Source organism: Apus apus, chromosome 3 (genome assembly GCF_020740795.1).
Source record: "Apus apus isolate bApuApu2 chromosome 3, bApuApu2.pri.cur, whole genome shotgun sequence".
Taxonomy (NCBI): domain Eukaryota; kingdom Metazoa; phylum Chordata; class Aves; order Apodiformes; family Apodidae; genus Apus; species Apus apus.
The window spans coordinates 34,841,370-34,859,559 of NC_067284.1; the positions used below are offsets into that span (position 1 = coordinate 34,841,370).

The following is an 18,190-nucleotide window of genomic DNA, read 5'->3' on the forward strand; positions in this document are numbered from 1 at the left end:
AAAAAGACGAAAATCAAACCAAACCAAAAAAAGCCCAACAAAACCCAAACAAACCAAACAACCCCCCCCCCAAAAAAAAAAAAACCACTTAAGCATTATATAAGACAGGTAGGCACTTCTTTTTCTTTGCTTTTATGCCTCAGAGGTCAGCCATCTTCGTACATAATTTTTGTTTGTATCACCTGGACCTAAGAACTGTTGTCATTGTTCCATTCCTTCAAGATACTTTAAGTTCTCTTTGTCTTTTCCTTTGCTTCCCTGGCTCCTGGTCCTCTATTTTCCACTCCCTTGCAAATGTTAATAGTTGCCTTCAGCTGTACCTGATCTACAGATAACAGAAGAGCCAGCAGCTAATCTGACTTCCTTCATGTCCAAGGAATTAAACTAATTTTCTATATGAGTAGTTGGAAATAATGGCAGTTACTGTTTGAGACAAGATCACCAGGACCTGTCCAAAACCAAAGCCACACTGCAGGAGGGGCCTGAGACTTGGACTCAAACTTGGGCTCAAACTTGGCATTAAATCATTGTTTGGGAAACATGGGATTACTTTTTTGGCAAACTGACTGAGAGAGGCAGGAAAGCATTTGTGATAATCAAATGTTCAGGATCCAGTAGAAAGACAGTTCTACAAACTGTTTGCAAGGAAACTGGCCCTTGTCATTTGTTTTCCTTACAATCCTCAAGACAGGGTTTCCACGCATTCCTCTTTAATAAGCTGAATTGCAGCACCAGTTTCTCCCCCTAATGGAAATAGCTTGACCAGCCCATGGGTGTTGGCTAAACCCCCAGATCGGCATGGCGACAGCACAAGTAACCAACACAGAAAGCATGTTCGACCTCTGAGAGAAAACTCTCCTGCAGCCAAAGATAAAAATAGTAAAACATCAGTGTTTAGTACTTAGCAGGTATAAATGGGGTAAATCTGAACCTTGGTGTGATAAATCCATCCTGAGAGACCCTGAGAGTCTTCTCTTTATGCTGTTAAACTTCATTACTTCTATGGTTCTTAGAGAAATACGTTAAGCTGAATGCAAAATTGAAAGTACACAGGCATAAAGTGGGATGAAAATTTCATTTTTCTAAGAACCTAGTAAATACAGCATGGCATTTAGGCTCAAAAGAGATCTCTGCTCTTTAAGGTATGGAAATCATCAAACAATAGAACTAAGAAATGGAAATTCATCTGTGAGAAATGTTTGGGTTACCTTTCACACCATAATGTAATCACTTATTAATGACCTGACCTAGCAACCTAACCTAACCTAATCTAACCTAACATAACATAACCTAATCTAATCTAACCTAACTATTAATAATGTCTTGCTTAAAATCAGTTTCAAGAAAGGTTCACCTGTATGTGATTTCACCTGCTTTTATAGGCATACACGGAACAAATCTGTGTGAATTTAAGCAAACCCAAGATAAATTTTGCATTTAAGGAAAGCACTCATTAAAACTAATCAATTAACTAATCAAAAATTTTCTTTAAAAATCTCAAAACATCAAATGATTTAAACAGGGAAAAGATTCTGAGCACTAAAAAGGTATGATTTTTGTACAATGTGTTTGAAGCAAAAATTCAAATCAGCTTTCTTTGCTGAAGGACTATATGATCTGTTGGGGAAATAGTTCTAGAAGTTGGTCTTTGTTTGTATTGCATTGGGGTAGTGAATTACCATCCAGCTTTTGAATGGTAAAGAACTGCTGCAAAATATGAATTCCCATAATATGGATCTGTTAGTGACCAAATGCCATCCTCATGTAGCATGGTCAATTTCTACAGCATCTCTAAGTGTTGTAATGGTAATAGTGACCTCAAAAGTGCAAAACATAATTTTCAGTGAACAGCAGTGTTTGGGTGATGTTTTTGACTCAGCTTGTGATCCAAGGTGATAGCAGAGGCTGGTGAAGAAGCTGTGGAGGGGGCATAAACTCAATCACACACAGCTTCTTGCCCTGTGAGCAGAGCAGGACAGAGAACAAGAGTTTCCAAAAAAATCAGCTGCTTGTGAACCAGGTTCTTAGCCGAACAGCAGATTCCTCAGCCTCAACACCATGACCTAGTTGAGTGCCTCTAACTTTTATCTTATATTTAGCATTACAATCAGCACTGACTTCTGGGCTGGCAGAGAACAGAGTCGCCATTGCTTCTTTGACCTTTACAGTGTGTTCTCCAGCCTGCAGTTCAGCTGTTCTTCCTCTTAAGCATCATATGCCAAAGACAGAAATGATTTGCACTTCCAGCAGAACCCTGGAGGAAACTTCCATTGGCTTTGTAAGTACATATGTTCGGCCATTTTGCTACAAATTCTTCATCCTAAGAAATCTAGGACAGACTATTTCTGGGTTTACCATGGTGAGATAGCTGCACGTAAACAGGCAATTCTCATTTGGTAGTTTGTACAGGAATAAGGAATTTTTTAAAGTGATATTTATATAACTTCCTAATAGAAAAAGTCAGGTTCACCAGAATTGGTGAAAAAAGTCATCTTTGGCTATTGCAAAGTAGTGGGGTTAATCATATCATAGAAGGGTCTAGGTTGGAAGGGACCTTAAAGATCATGTAGATCCAACCCCCCTGCATGAGCAGAGACACCTTTCATTAGAAGAGGTTGCTCAAAGCCCCATCTGACCTGGCCTTGAACACTTTCAGAGATGGGACATCCACAGCTTCCCTGGGCAACCTGTTCCAGTGTCTCACCATCCTCATACTAAATAATTTCCTCCTAATATCTAATTTAAATCTCCCCTCTTCCAGTTTTAATCCATTACCCCTCAACCTCTCATTACAAGCCCTTGTAACATGTCCCTCCCCAGCTTTCCTGTAGGCCCCTCAGATACTGGAAGGCCGCTATAAGGTCTCCCTGGAGCCTTTTCTACTCCAGGATGAACAACCCAAACTTTCTTCATAGGAGTGGTGCTCCAGCCCTTTGATTATTTCCATGGCCCTCCTCTGGGCTCGCTCCATGAGCTCCACGTCCTTCTTATCTTGGGAGCTCCAGAACTGGACACATTACTCCAGATGGGGTCTCAAAAGACTGGAGTAGAGAGGGAGAATCACCTTGAATGAGGGATTAACTTTGGAAGGCTTTCAAAGAACACAGAATGACAAATCTATCTGAAGCAAAAAAATGTCTAGATCAGAATATTCATTTCAGAAAATCTCAGGAAGCAAAAGATCCCTGCCTTTACAAAACTCACTCTGTGTGCATGTGTGCGTGCATGCGTGCACATGTGTGGTTCCTTTGGTTACGGTACAGCAGGCCATTGAATTATCAAACCTGTAATTTTGCCATTAGTTTTTCAGTTTGCATCTTGCATGCATATTCTGTGGTCAAATCCATTAGAAAGTTATAGTGATAAACACCTGGAGTCTATCAAAAACAAAGAGAGTCTTATTCTGTAGGTACAACCAGCCTGGTGAACATACCAAGCAGAGACTAACTGCATAATATGGAACTCAAACAGGAATATGTTTTTTATGATGTGCCAGCATAAGGGAGATCAAAGACTAAAGCCAAATAAATAGCAATCGGGTACCAGCAAAGGAAACATATTTAGACCTTAAAGTAATCAGAAACAAACCCAGTATATGCCAACACCCTCTGAATTCAAAAGTAACATTTTCCTCCTCTTCATAAAAGCTTCAAGAGCTGGCAGATTTTGTTTTGGGTTTGAATCTACTCTTTTTATGACTGGGAGAGAACTTTCATTTCTAACAGACAGTGGAACATGAAGCAGAAGAATCATCTTCCTCACCACTCATCCACTTCTTTCTGGTGGTTTTAGGGAGTTACACCCCCTGCTGCCCTCTTACTGAATTTTCCTTGGCTGCTTTGTGGAATTTGCCAGCTTACATTGACCATTTATTGAGTTCAGCTCCTTATGTGGAATATCGCCTGGCAAACTGCAGCAATCTGTCTGGCACCTGGGGACTGGCAGGGCAAATTTTTCCAGGTGGTACAAGCAGACATCCAGAATGAAATGCCAGCACTGTTTTGTGAGGCAGTTTGATCAAAAGGAAACAGCCCAAATGACTAATGTTCAGTGTCATGTTTAGTACCTGCAATGTACCTACATAAACAGTTTTAAATGACTAGTAGTACTTAAAAACACTTGCGGGGAGGGCGGGGGGATGATGGAGTGGGATGGCAGAGGGGTTGGGGAGGGAAGGAGGGGGAAGATACATGGGTGGCAGTGAACTGACAGGCTGAGCCTAGAGGCAAACAGTTACATCTGTGCTTGATTTGTCAGGGATTTACATTAGTGAAACTTTGACTCTGAAGATGATAAGTAAGATTACACTTACAGAACCAGTTTACACAAATAAAGCTTAGTCTATGGAGTGTGTGAGCCCAGGCACAGTAGATTTGGCAGGTTCCATTGTGGCTGGTCGCTGAGTTTAATAAGTTAATTTACATAAAGGATTAGGACATATGGAAAAGTACCATGGCAGTTTACTGAGATGTAAATAATGTTAATTGAGAGGTCACAGATATGCAAACCATCCAGACATCCAAAAGAAAATAATGGAACATGAAGGGGCAGAGACTTGCATCTTGCTCTTCGTTACAGCAAGCTAGGATGCAGGTATCAGCTACCCCATGCCTTTCCAAATACCTCTCCTGATTTTAGTTCCCATTCATGATAAGTATACACATAGAAGCCCCTTTTTCTTAAAAAAACAAACAAACAAACAAAAAAAACCCATTCAGATCAGTGGTTCATATCATCTAGCATCAGGGGACAGACAGAACCCAAAGCATCTGTAGGAAATTACTTCAAAAGTGTGATTAAAATAAGCAGTGGAGTAGATCATTCAGTTTTACCCAAAAGCCTGATAGCCTGTTCTCATGGCAACAACAACTCCTTTCAGCAGCAGAAGTAACACTGAAAAGTCTGTTTACACCCAATTCCAGCTCACCTTACAAGTTCCATGATACATAACTTAATAGACTTTTGGCTTTGGAAAATAACATCCTACTCAACTGGTAACCAGGAGATACCAACAAGCTGTAAATGACCAAGGCGTTTGCAAGAACTATACTGCATGCCAGGATCAATTTATATCTTGGTAGCAATTCTAATTCCTTTTCAGTATTTTATAAGTATAAAATGACAGAGTTTCTCAGCATAAACCAACAGCTTAGCAGCACACTGGCAAACTTTCTGCAGAAGTCCATATATTTATATTTCAAGCAGATTTCAATAAAGATTATTTTAAAACAATTGAAATGTTGCTTGTACAGAGTGGAAAAAAAAACTCCTTTTTTTTTTTTTTTCTTTTTTTCCAGGGTTTTTGGTAAGCTTTACTTGGTTCTGTTCTTCTCCAAGATATTAAGTCCATGCACACAAAGATTTGTCCACATACACACTCATTTAGGCATAGCACCGTACACATGCCACACTGGGATGTACAGAACAATAATGCTTAACTCATCTGAAGTAATATACTGCTCTCTGACCTGGCTGTGCAAAAGCCCTGCAAGAAACTACTTGGCTTTAACTCTGATCTGAGAGAGCAATCTGTCAGAGCTTCTGCAAAACACACTGAAGAAATATATAGGCACAAAGGAAAATATTTCTACCACCTGGCCTTTAAACAGTCAGTTTTGCTCTTGTGCAGTTCAATTATATCATTGCTGTATTCAGAGGGAGGGGGAATCTGGTGGAAGTATGGAGCAGGAGCAGCTGGGCTTATGCAGTCAGTGGGAACGTTGTTGCTGTACATATTGACCTTATCCAAGCAATTCGATATGTAAAACTAAAAGCCAAGATATATAAGCATGAGGTATGAACATATCAGCAGTCGTGTTCAAAAGGGATTCACTTTTGGAGGGGCCAGGTCAGCTGTGTGCTGCTGCTGGCATCTGCTAAGAGCAGGGGAAAACACGCTTCATGTCTTGGTCCAGGAGCCAGATATATCACTTCATTCATACTTGTGGTGGGATGTTGATAACATCTGAAAGCAAACAAAGGTGATGATTTGGAGGGGCTGCTAGTAGGCACTCACAGTTCTCTTTCCACTTATGTTCTGCTTTGGTTGGATCATTTCCCCAGCAGACAAGATTATAACTTGCCTTAGAAAAGTGGCCATGCTCAGTAACAATTACAAATTATGATTGCACTCCAAATGTAGAGGAGGCTGCAGCACCCCAGGAAATACAGCCCAGCTAAATTAATGGGAGTTGTACAATCTTTATTGTTTGTGAACTTCTCACCTATGGAAATACGTGGCTAACTAATTTATTTTCCTCTGGAGTTTATGACAGGCAAATGCAAACAACCTTCAGCTATTCAGTTCTCCCTGTGTCTGGACTAGTTATTTCGAGGCCATCACTGGCACAAGCTGAGGGAAAAGTGCTTCTAGCCTCTGCTGCTCCTTTTTGACATTCAAGCCACTACCCACTCCCGAGTCAGCTAGTTTTGTAAAGTCAGAGTTCAATTTCATGCTCCTTGAGAAACATTACAAAAATTATCTTCAATTTACTGTAAACCTCTACATCAATTTTCATTTATTGTCAGCCTATTAAATCTATTTTTAGTCCTTACTGCAGAATATTCATGTCTAAAAGAACTATTTAAATTAACTGCATACTAGCTATCCAGTAGGTTACAGGTAAAATTGCCCTAGAACAGCCCCAAGTCTGAGCTAGAGAAGTAGTGTTGCAGAGGGCAGAGTATCTTGCATCACCTTGAGTCATTCTGATTAGTGCTGCCCACTGTACAAACTCTTTCTTTTCCAGATCTCGTGCAGCTTGCTCCTGAGGTAAAAACAGTCCTGTTTCCTTTGCAGTGAAGATACAGTGTTTTCCTAACACAATATAGAATGTACAGAAAAACATCTTATTATTCCCATTCCCTGGCCAAGTTAATTGGATATTAGAATTAAAATGATGTTAAGTGATCTCTGGCAAATACTATTAGCTCCCTTGCTCTCTTCCAGAGTATCTGCTGAATGATACAAAGCCTGTAGAAGAGCTAATCGCTATATACCTTCTAAGTGCAGCTGAAGTATTTTGTTTGTCACAGTAAAAGGGACCCTTGGGTTTCCCATCATCCACATCATAGGTAGTGCTCACTGGTTCTCCCACGTCAACGGCAAACTGGAGATACTGCCCTCTGCTGCAATCATAATTTTCACAGTTGTTCATGACCTCAGTTGAGAATTTAAATGCAAATATATACCAAAATCCAAAGCTGGAGTTCCCAAAGCAGCTCTAACTCAGTCATTGGTATTTGGACATGCATTGTAGAGTGGAAACACGGCAATGCAAAACACTAAAGCTACGCCTGGTTATGGTTGGCTGAGGGAACCATAACTCTGAGTTTCCTGACTTTTTTGTTAATATCTCAACCATAAATACTGCTTTAATGTAGCTTTGTGCAGTGGGTTTACATTGGCATTAGGAGGTGCTCATACAGAAACAGCAGAGAATTAGAGTGGTATGCTTATTAAATGAGTAATGCTTTTAGAATAATTCCTGGGGTGAAATCATGGCCCCAGTGAAGCCAGTGGAGCCAGGGTTTCAACTCAGAAACATTTTATTTTTTCAGGGAAGAAAGCAGAAAATGTCCAAGTGGCTTCGATCTTCATTATAAGGGAAAGGGTTTCGGATCAGCTCCCTCCCTCCAAATTTGGGCTCTAAAGGAGTAATCCATTATCTAAAGGAGTGATCAACACCCCAACCAGCAAACGGTTGCAGGGAGTGCATATGGGGGGGGGGTTGCCTCCACAGAAAAGCTTACAGGTTATTTGGTTTGGTTTGTTATTTTCCACATTAACTACCCCAAAGTGACCATTTCTTCACAAAAAGTTATTTGCCAACAAAAAGAATTACTTGCGCTAACTTTTCCCTGATCGTCAGTAGATGACAGTAGAGTTAATGATCTTGTAAGGTATCAAGCAACTGAAAAAGGTCCTCACTGGAAAACTTTCAGCAGAAAAGTTTCAGTTAATCTTCATATTAATTTTAGTTGTTAATTCCTTCATGCTTATTTTGAAGGAGGTGACAGACCATTATTTTGCCTGGTAGGGTGCTAGAGAACATTTCTCTTAGAGGATTGGTTTATGGTTCATCATGATTTAGCTTGCACAAAATGGCCTACTTCATTCTGCAAATAAAAAAATACAGAAATCAATGATGGGCTGGTCATAAGAAGAGAAAATTTTGTATCTTGCAGACTGTGACCAGCCAGAGGAACGCTCTGTTTGTGCCAATATGCCTTATGTTTTCATCTGGGAAAGACACAGTGCAAACTGATAGCAGATGGTAGAGCCAAAAATAGGTGCTTTACATGTTTGAATGTGAGCCAGCATTTTGTCATTTAGTTGTCTCACGTCATTGCACTGCGTGATGCTGTGCAATCACATGTGACATGCCGAAATCAGTCTTACCAATACAGTATTTTCTGAAACAGAACTGTTGCCCTGATGCAATGAGCAAGAACTCGGGGTGTTTACTGTTCTTGGAAAGGCTTCCTCTGTTGGAAGCCACCCTGAGGAAAATTTCTGCTGGCTTATCTCAATGGGAAGGGCCACTGGTGGCACTTGCAGAAATCTCTATTTAAAGACTCTCAGGGGAAGAAATCCACAGCCCTTGGCAAAGGCTGGCACACAGAGGGGTTCTGTGGAGACAGAGAGAGAGAGAGAGGGTGGTCCCCACAGAGCAGCTGTGAGCCATGCAAATCCAGTGCCACTGGCTCGCCTTGCAAAATGAAAACATTCTAGCTCCCTGCCAAAAAATGTCATGTGGCAGCACACTGACAACCCCTTATTTTTAGCTCCAAAGGCAGCTATTAGTTCAGTTCTTTTCTTCTTCACTGAAGCAAGGCTCTTAGATTGCTTTGTCATGAGCATGAAATGGTGTGTGTTGGTGAAGACTGAAGTCAGATTATTGAGGGACTAAATCTCTGCCTTAATACACGGTAACACCATTTTAAGCTGTTGAGGGCTTTCTTCATGAATCTCAAATCTAGCCATTGTAGTGCTGGTCAGGCAGTAGCTCTTACCCATTCCATTTCTTCATCTGAGTAAGAAAAAGGAGGGAAAAGGAAAGGATGGAAGACAAAGATCACTCCATGTAATAATCTATAACAATCTTCCTCCACGAAACTGTTTCCATCATGCTGCTTTTGCCTCTTTCTAGACTTTTTAGAACATTATTTGCATAGCAAAAAAACCTAATAACTAATAAACCTAAGAAAAGGAAAAAAAGGCCTCCAGAATTTCCAGTTAAAAGCTAATGAATATAGGTGATTAACTTCATGAGGCTTTCTAGTTTATGCTTGGTGAGCTTGTCTTGCCTGGGAGTCTCTTCCCTCAACAATATTTTACTGAGGTGTGATCTCTCCTTGTTCTGCTTTTCAGACTTCCTGCAGTCAGTGGATGCCATTTCCATAATGTCCACATTTACTGGCATTCCCAAACTACATTAAATGTTCTCCCTTTTTATTGTTGAAAGTTGTGTTAGAAATCAAGCATGAAGTTGAGACTATAACACAAGTCAGGATAAAAAGCCTGACCACAGCACTTCAGATGTCTTCCTTGAGTTTGTCTTGTCCACAACCTTGTTTCTTCTAAGGTGGAAGCCGGTGGAAAAACATCCATCAGCTCCAACAGTGTGAAGTATTAGGACAACACAAGACACAAAAGTAAAAGAATTCTTGTATTCAGTCCATCAAACCTGGCAAACAGTGGCACTGCTAGTTCAGTCCTTCTTCCTTCCTCCTCACTACTTAATAAATCCGAAAGTAGTTAGAGAAGAAACAGAAATGTAATCTGGCTGGTACATCCCCTTTGCTGTCAATATAAATACATTGTTTTGATTAAGCATTTGCAGTGAAATCATTCAAATACTTTTGACAAAAATATCTCAGGGAACTGTGGCAACTCAAAGCAGCCAAGGATGTTCCTCCTAGAAGAGTCAGTAGGAGCCAATATGTACGGGCACACATGCTTAAGAGGATAAAGAAAGTACATTTGGTGGGCTTTGCTTTAGAGAAAAAATATATTCCTGGCCATTTTACTTCCAAAATGGGTGAGGCTATGCCTGCTGCATTGCAACCAGAGTATAATACTCTCTAGAAACAAAGACTTGCTATGTTTTCTGAACTGCACATTAAAATAACAGAAATTGTAAGCAGCAAGATGTGGTACTTTAGATTTCCTGTTTGAAAGTTGTTTGCATATCTTCGGTAGATATTTTGGCTAATTAAAGAAATAGAATCAAATGAACCTTAATATAAACACTGCAGAATATTAGGATTGCAGACTTGTCAGGAAAAGATCCTTGCTTAAAACACTGCAGTCTTCTGTGCCATAGGTATTTTTAGAGGGACTTCCACTTTGCATTCAACACAGCTTTCTGTTTACAGTTTGTTACATGGTTTTAATTCTGGTTTTGGTAGCACTTAAAGTAAGGGTATGGGATTTGTTTAACTTTTAAACTACATTGCTTATTTATTGATTTCTGATAGAACCTGGAAACGAAACAAAAATTAGGGAAGTTTTAAAGACTTGTTTAAAATGTTTGTCAGATTTTTAGGTTAGGAAATTAAGAACATATGGCACAAATGTTAAAGATAACACATAAATTACTTATGACATAGAAACATAAATCCTTCTATATAGTTTCATATAGATTGAATTGTTATTTTTTTCCAACTGGATTTTCCTTGAGATTTGCATTCAAAGAGTCCATCAGCTTCAGTGGGAGTCTGGAGTGGTACCTTATTGGCATGATCACTCCTTCCTGCTAGTAAATTCTTCACACCATGCCCTGATAGGGGAAGTAGGGCCAGCTCAGCCCCTCGTGAACTCTCCTCCCAGGTAGCTCACTGTCCATGCCTGGAAGGGAGCTCAAAATCCTTGCAATAGAGATGGGCCCTTTCTGTCACACTTCTAAAGGTTTTTCAGGTGTAGCCTGTTGGGGTCCAAAGACCTTAAAAGAAAGAGCCAAGAAACGCAAAATCATTTAACAGGTTAAAAGCTAGGCCTTCATCTGACACATGCATGCAGATGTTCCTCACAGTGTGAATTTTCTTGCAATCACCAGTTCCACTTCAATGGGGGCACATTCACCCATTTGGTATTTATTAATTTTCTAACCTTTTGCATTGACACGTATCAATAACTTGTCCAATACTCATGACTCCCAAGGGACAAAGAATTGATACAGGTCTGTGGAAACTACTGAAATCAATAGAGCTCCTTCAGACATGGACAGGCTTATATGTAAAAGAAATCTTGCCCATGCTTCATACAAGGGATCTTTGTTGCTGACATCTGTGCCATAATTGTGGGTTTGTTTGTATTTTTCAGCTTTCTTACTGGCAAGTGCACCATCCTGACCTCACTCTTTCTTTCTTTTGGAGCCTTTTTGCATAATAGAAAGTTATTTGGAGAAGGCTGCTCTATTTTTTTATTTGCTTTTTTTTTTTTTTTTTTTTTTTTTTTTGGAAGAACAATGATCTTTCTCTTGGGTACCTTTGAAAGCTGAAGCAAATGTAATTCCAAAAAGAAACTTAAGAAACTTTTGCTTTTTTTAAGGATATTCACAAGTGTGACCAAAGAAAGTTTTTTACCTAAGAGGATAATTCTTTTATTGCTGAACTGAAATGTCAAATGCATTCTTTATTGGTGAATTTGCTTTCTAAAACTGTAGCATAATAATCCATGCTGTTTAAAGCAAAACAAAACCAATATCATACATCTGATGAAGGAAAAAATGCAGCTTGCTTATTGCCAGAGTAGTATTTTTATCTCAGCACAGAGCTAGTGGTATTTGCAGACCTGTCTCTTCTCCTGTTTTCTTCAATAGTAACAAATGGGAGATTTCAAATACTATCTCAAAGGTCAGCCACCATTTGAAGGCCAAACCACTGCATAAAATGAATTTGAACTAAACCATTGTTTGGTAATGTGGTTGAGGTACTGTTGGTGATACTGTTCAGCTACACTGTGCATGGAAAAAACTTTTCAAATAAATTACTTATGTTTCTCTGCCACACACACAGTCTGTGAACTGACAAAGTAGAGGCTGCAGAAAAGGAGCAGTGTGAGACTCAGACTGCTTCCTACAGTGCACAAATCAGGACCCAAAAGCTTTAATCCGTCTAAATCCAAGGGAATACTTCAACCAACTCCAATAGCTCTCCTGAACTGCTGGCACAAAGCAAAGCAACAATTGCTGTCTTTATTCAAAATCACAAAAGAGAAAGATTGATAGTGGTAACACATGCTTAGAATTTTAAAATATTGTAGAAATTGTCATTTCAAAGCACCCTTAGGCTCCAATCAGTGCTTAGCATCACTGGGAGACATCAGGCCAAGATGAAGGCTGGCAAAAAAAGGGATCTCAAAACAGGACACTCAGAGAGCAGAGCCAGAGCTGTACCTTCACCCTTGCCTCCGAAAGAGCAGGAATGTATGGGGAATATGTAGTCCCATCCCACTCCCTCCCCTGGACGGATGGAAGTGATCTTTAGCAGGCACCTCCAGTGGTCAAAATTTCAGCAAATATGAAGCTGTGACTGCTAAATTGCTAACGGTTATTTTCTATTTATTTGAGATCTCTCTTCAAAGAAACTTTCGTACTTTCTGGTGTGAAATTCTAAAATGAGATTCTTGTGGAGAAATTTTAAATCCAGGAGGGAGGCTGTGGGTGAGATCCGTCCAGAGCAAGTGGAAAATATGTTGTTTTACAAGCAACCTGTTATTACAGAACCTCTTCACCGCTTTAAGGAAATGGCAGGAGAGCTGATGAAGCTAACCCAAATGCAACTCCCAAACCTTCTAAATTTCACCCACTGTTATTAATAACATACGTAATAGAAGAAAAGTCATCTAACCCTTTAGGTAGAGCACCTTGTTTTCACCCTGCCATCTCCCTTCACTTCTGTGTCCTTTCCTAACTCATTCTTCTAATATTTACATTTCTGTCTCCACTTGCCTATTTCAGAGTACACCAAGTAATGTATATAGTTCTCTAAAATCTGACAGAGATGAGAATGCAAAGGCATTGACTCAGACTAATATCTATCTTCTGATTTATATACAAGAGGAGGAATCTGAACATCAGGTTCTCCTGCTGCTCCCTGTTATATCACACCATCATAACAAAAGGAAATGGCATGTAATCAAACATTCACAGTACGACAGAAAACTGGCAAAGTAGTGAAACACAGCTATGATGAGGTCTGGTTTGCAACATTCAAACTGATGTTCATGGATCTTGGGAAAGAAGGGAAACTTTTATTTCAACATTTTTGAATAGTGGAATTCTTAAATCAACTCTGCTAGCTTTATCTGAAAGTTGGCACAGATTTACTCCGATAACTTCATCCAAGCTCTGTTGCTTGGCCAAGGAGATCTTAAAATTGAAAACCAGATAATCTAGTAAAACAAAATAAAAAGCCTAATTAGTGATGGTAGCTCTGGCCTCATAAGAAAATAATGTGATGGATTTGGAACACAGATCAGAGCACTTGCTCCACAGAAGTGTTATTCCAGCCACAGAAGGTCTTAAATACACCTTTTAAAATGTTTAATATAATGCCAGATGGTTGAGCCACATCTGAGCTTTTCAGGGCATTCAGTCTGCGATCAAAGTCAGGTAATCACTGAAAGAGAGTAGAGTTGCTAAGGACCTGGCATTATAGTTAATGTGAGCACCGATAAATTGATTCTTGATCTTGTTCAGAAAACCTCTTGGTGGGTGGCTTTTCTGTGAAATAGGTCTTAACTGGAACAGCCCAGTTCAGCTGAATATGTAGGATTTTTCTAGTACTTGAATAAAGTAAAATTGATATAAAGCAATAGTTTGTCCAACTAGTGGCCCAACTTCTGAATTATTATAACCAAAATGACATTCAGATCTGAATCAAAATCTGGGCAGTTTAACTCTTGAATACAGCCAATCCCTAGCTGGACAGTTGGGCTGCATCTACACACCCTTTTGAAATCCTTATATGGATGATGGCTAAGCTGCCCAAGTTCTCTCATCTCACACCTATCAACATTTCTGTCTTCAATCAACATGCCCTTTACAGGGTGAGACTCAACATTAATATACATAACTTCAGATATGTGCACACAGATGTTGAAACTAGCATTGTAGCTAATGGAGGTTTATCAAGTGTCTAAATGGCAATTCAACTCTATACAAACTAGATGCTCAGGGCATGGCTGATTGCATTTAGGTGTCCCATGCCATTTGAGGTGCTCTAGGGTGTCTGAAACACATACATAGGGTAGGTAAAGGTGACACATGCTCCACAGGAGACACATTATTTCCTAGACCGTCAGCTAGGAGGTCAGGCAGGACACCCTGGAGCATCCTAAATTGGTTAAATGACGTCTGTGCATGGGCAGATTAATTCAGTGATTGGTCAAGCAAATCTCTCTTTAAACTCCATGGACTGTACTGATAAATTATCCACTGACCAGATTGGGATTCAGACACCTAGCCCACATGCAGACAGACAACTAAATGGAGAACCCTGAATCCTACCCAAGCTGTTAGTCTACAGCCTGGAAAGACACATTCAGCTCTGGCTGTCCAGGAGTTCTTGTTCTTTACAGGGGCTACATGGATCCTTTATAGGAAGGCTCCTGGGTTATATTATACCACATATTCCTTCCATAACATAGTTGATAAACACAAGAGGTGGAAGAGCTAGGTGATAGACAAACAGCTGTACATCCAAAGTTAAACATCTGCTCAGGCCTGCACTTGGGCCTCTATTAGGGCCACTAGACAATGTGGGCTAAGAGCCCAGATTCTTCCCCTTCCCATGGGCCTTGAAGACAGCCTCAGTCCATATCTGAACACCAAAGTGTACCTATAGGGTGTGAAGAGTCACTACATGGACTCAAGCCTGAGTCCACTCCTGTTCCTCAAGATTTCTCTATCCCAGAAAGTCACTGCTTACACACAGCACTGTGGAATGGAGATAAAGTCATGGAAACAGAGAGGACTGCCATGGTATGAGGGTGACCATAGAGCATGTCCTTGCTCAACACGTCAGTAGTATAAAGGAGGAAGACAGAGGAGTTGTCTGGAAAAAAAATCACTTAGAGCAGCAACATCATACAGACTTTGCCAAACGTTGTCCAAATTAAAACTGCCAAAACATTTATCCTGGTATAAAAGTCATGTAAACAACATGAAATAGCACCTACAATTTGCAAGTAACAGTGAAAGGTAACAGATGTATTATCTAAAAGGATACAGGTATGGCTATACCTTTCACAACAACAGAATTTTCCAGGTCACTAGTTTAAAAAAAAAACCAAAAACCAACAAACAAAATCAAAACAAAACAAAAACAAACAAACAAAACCAACAACAACAAAAAAAAACAAAAACCAACTCAGCAAGAGAATGAACTGTTTTGTCTTCAGGCCTTTATTCTTTCTTGATCATGGGTCAGGAAAAAAATGAGAAACCATTCTTGGAGAAGGAAATAGCTTGAAAGTGTGTTATTAATACAGTGCCCCTGTCCCCCCGCTGTTTAGCTTGTAAACAATCACAGAATCATAGAAACATAGAATGGTTTGGGCTGGAAAGGACCTTAAATATCATCTAGATCCAACCCCCCTGCCATGTGCAGAGACACCTCCTACTAGGCACTCTCCTGGTCCACTGAATGTCAACAGCACAGCCCAGAAGCTGGGTATAAATACATTTAAAAGAGATGTTCAGCTAGATCCTCAGCAGGTGTCCTTCTCAGCAGCTCCATTAAGGGCCTTGCTAATGCCTAATAAAGCCTTTTTATGTGCCTAATGCCAGTGTGAACTTGATTGATTTAAGATTTTTGTGGGCTTAACCCATAATGTCAGAAATTGTTGCTGTTCTTTCATACAGCACTAATATTTTGGTGGTTCATTAGTAGCAAAAAATGTTGTTAGAAGTTATAGAAGTTATAGTTTGCAATTTGGGAAGATTATCTGTTTATTTTTCATTCTGTTTTAAATGAGATATTTATACAATCCCTTTAAATTACTCTTCTCCATGAGTTCAAATTTTTGGTCATGCAAATGTGTCAAATGTGTAGCTAGGATAATTTATTTCTTTTTTCTTTCATTAATAGAAAACTTTAAATAAATAGTAATGCACATTGTTCTTTGACTCTTTTTTAACTCCTTAAGAGGCATTTTGAACTTTTCACCAGAAAATAAATTAATATTTTAAAAGAATGCTTTTAAGATTTGAAAATATCTTTACATTTTTAGTGAGAAGGAGGAAAAAAGGATTTCCTCCCACTCTAGCAAATAAAGGTAAGTAAAGCTTGAGGTGGCTATGTGTCCCAGTAAGATGTGTTAGGTATCTAGTTGGGTTGCTCTGGACATGCCTAGAACACGCTAACCTCAGTAATGCTGGGCAGCTTGGTACCTGTGCCAGTGATACCAGGACCACTGCCATAATGACCCTGCAGGATCTGACCAATGAGAAGGTCTCAGAGCACACCTCAGATTGGTCCCTGCACGGCATAGAGAACCTGGTAGAGCTCCTATGTCTCCTCTTATCACTTCTGGTTAAAAAGCACCACTTACCTGCAGTATGGGAAAGTCTTCCAGCTGTTTCTCCCAGGCTTTACAATATCCATAGCTATGTTCCTCTCTGTCTATCCTCTTGAAGCTGTTCAGCTTTTCCTTGACTAAATAATCCACTGGCCATCAAAGAAGGTATCAGCAAAAACCTAGCATCTATATCAGTGTTTAGGACAAACACCTGGGAAAGAGGAGACCTACAATGTCTTGATTTGACTGTTACTCAACTCTCCTGTGCATCACCACCATTAGTGTCCTTATCTAATGCATTAAGAACATAACTCCAATGGCAGGACTTAAAGGACACCCCATCAGCAAGCCATGGGGGGTGTGACATTTGAAGAATCTGTCAAGGTGAAGGGAAATTTGGCTTTACAGGCAGTCCTATACCAACAAAGTGCCAGGATGGAGGGAACTCTGCTCCCTTTTGCTGTCGTTGCCTCCCACTGTCTAGCAGAAGCTCATATCCTCAGCCTGGAGCAGAGACAGATATATGGTCCTCACACAACAAACAAGATCAAGCCCTTGAAATGAGTAGACTCTTCAGAAAGACCACATTTCACTGTGCTGTTTCCTGGTAGGAGCCCCAACCCCAGTAACCACACACTGATTCTGCTCTCACCACATACAACACTCCAGGTTCCCGGACCAAGCAGGTCCCTAGTTGCCTTCAAACATGCCAAACCTTTCTCCTGCTTTTCTAGAGTCTTCTGCAACCAGGAGAGAAAACTGGGTGCCATGCTGTAGCTGCTTTAACCACACTCCTGTCAGCTCTGTGCCTCAGTCTGTGCACCCACGTGCTACTTTCTCTGCCCCTCTGGATAAACCACTCTACAATCTAGTGGTACAAGGATGCAGTTCAGATTACACCCATATAATTTGCAGATATTCCTCAACATTTTTCTTCCTCAGGGCATTGCAGTGTTTAATGAAGTCTGCAAAGTTGCCAGCTCCCCAAGCCTTCCTAATTAGGCACTTTTGATATGATAATCTTCTTAACAATATTATTTACTTTCCCTGAGACATAGCCAGAGAAGGCTGTGTTTCCCTCCTTGCAGAAACCAGTAGCATGATGGATGAAACTTCAGGAAATATTATACCGCCTGGTTCTTTTAGTTTTAATATAAAGCATATTGTGTCTGGGCTGGACCTGAGTTTTTCAGCAACCTGAATTCCTATAAGGATATTTTAATTTCCTTCCTTTGATGCAATTAGTCTTTAAAATCTTTCAGCTCCTTTGTTTTGCTAGGAAAGAAAAATAATTTGAATTTGCACAGCTCCTTTTGATACTACATTAAGATGTAGGAGAGGAGGCCTCTTTTCCACTGGTGTTTTACCCCAACAAAAAAAAATCCCCAAGCCAATTCAACTAACTTGTTGGCCATGTAGTTGAGCATGAACACAATAAATGAAGGGGAAAGGGAGAGTGTGCCAGGTACCAAGGTGAGGAGACAGACACCCTCAGGGGTGCCATCCTCTGCATTGTATTCCTGTGAGGAGAACAGAAATCCCCATCTGTCCCACTGCTCCTCTTCTGCCCCAGCCAGAGCATGATGCTAGGACCTACCTTGGAGGCACTTCCCTCAGCAGCTTAAATTTATAACAAAATGATGCTTTCTTCAAACTCAGAGA

At 40.1% G+C, this 18,190-nt stretch overlaps 1 long non-coding RNA gene across 1 annotated transcript in view; it reads left to right on the forward strand.

Moving 5' to 3' along the window:
* The first annotated feature begins 2,214 nt into the window (after nucleotides 1-2,214).
* LOC127382638 (uncharacterized) overlaps nucleotides 2,215-18,190 on the forward strand; it is a 30,656-nt gene continuing 14,680 nt past the window's right edge. Inside the window, exon 1 of the long non-coding RNA XR_007889010.1 lies at nucleotides 2,215-2,278. This is a non-coding gene — a long non-coding RNA (uncharacterized LOC127382638). The remainder of the gene's footprint in view (nucleotides 2,279-18,190) is intronic.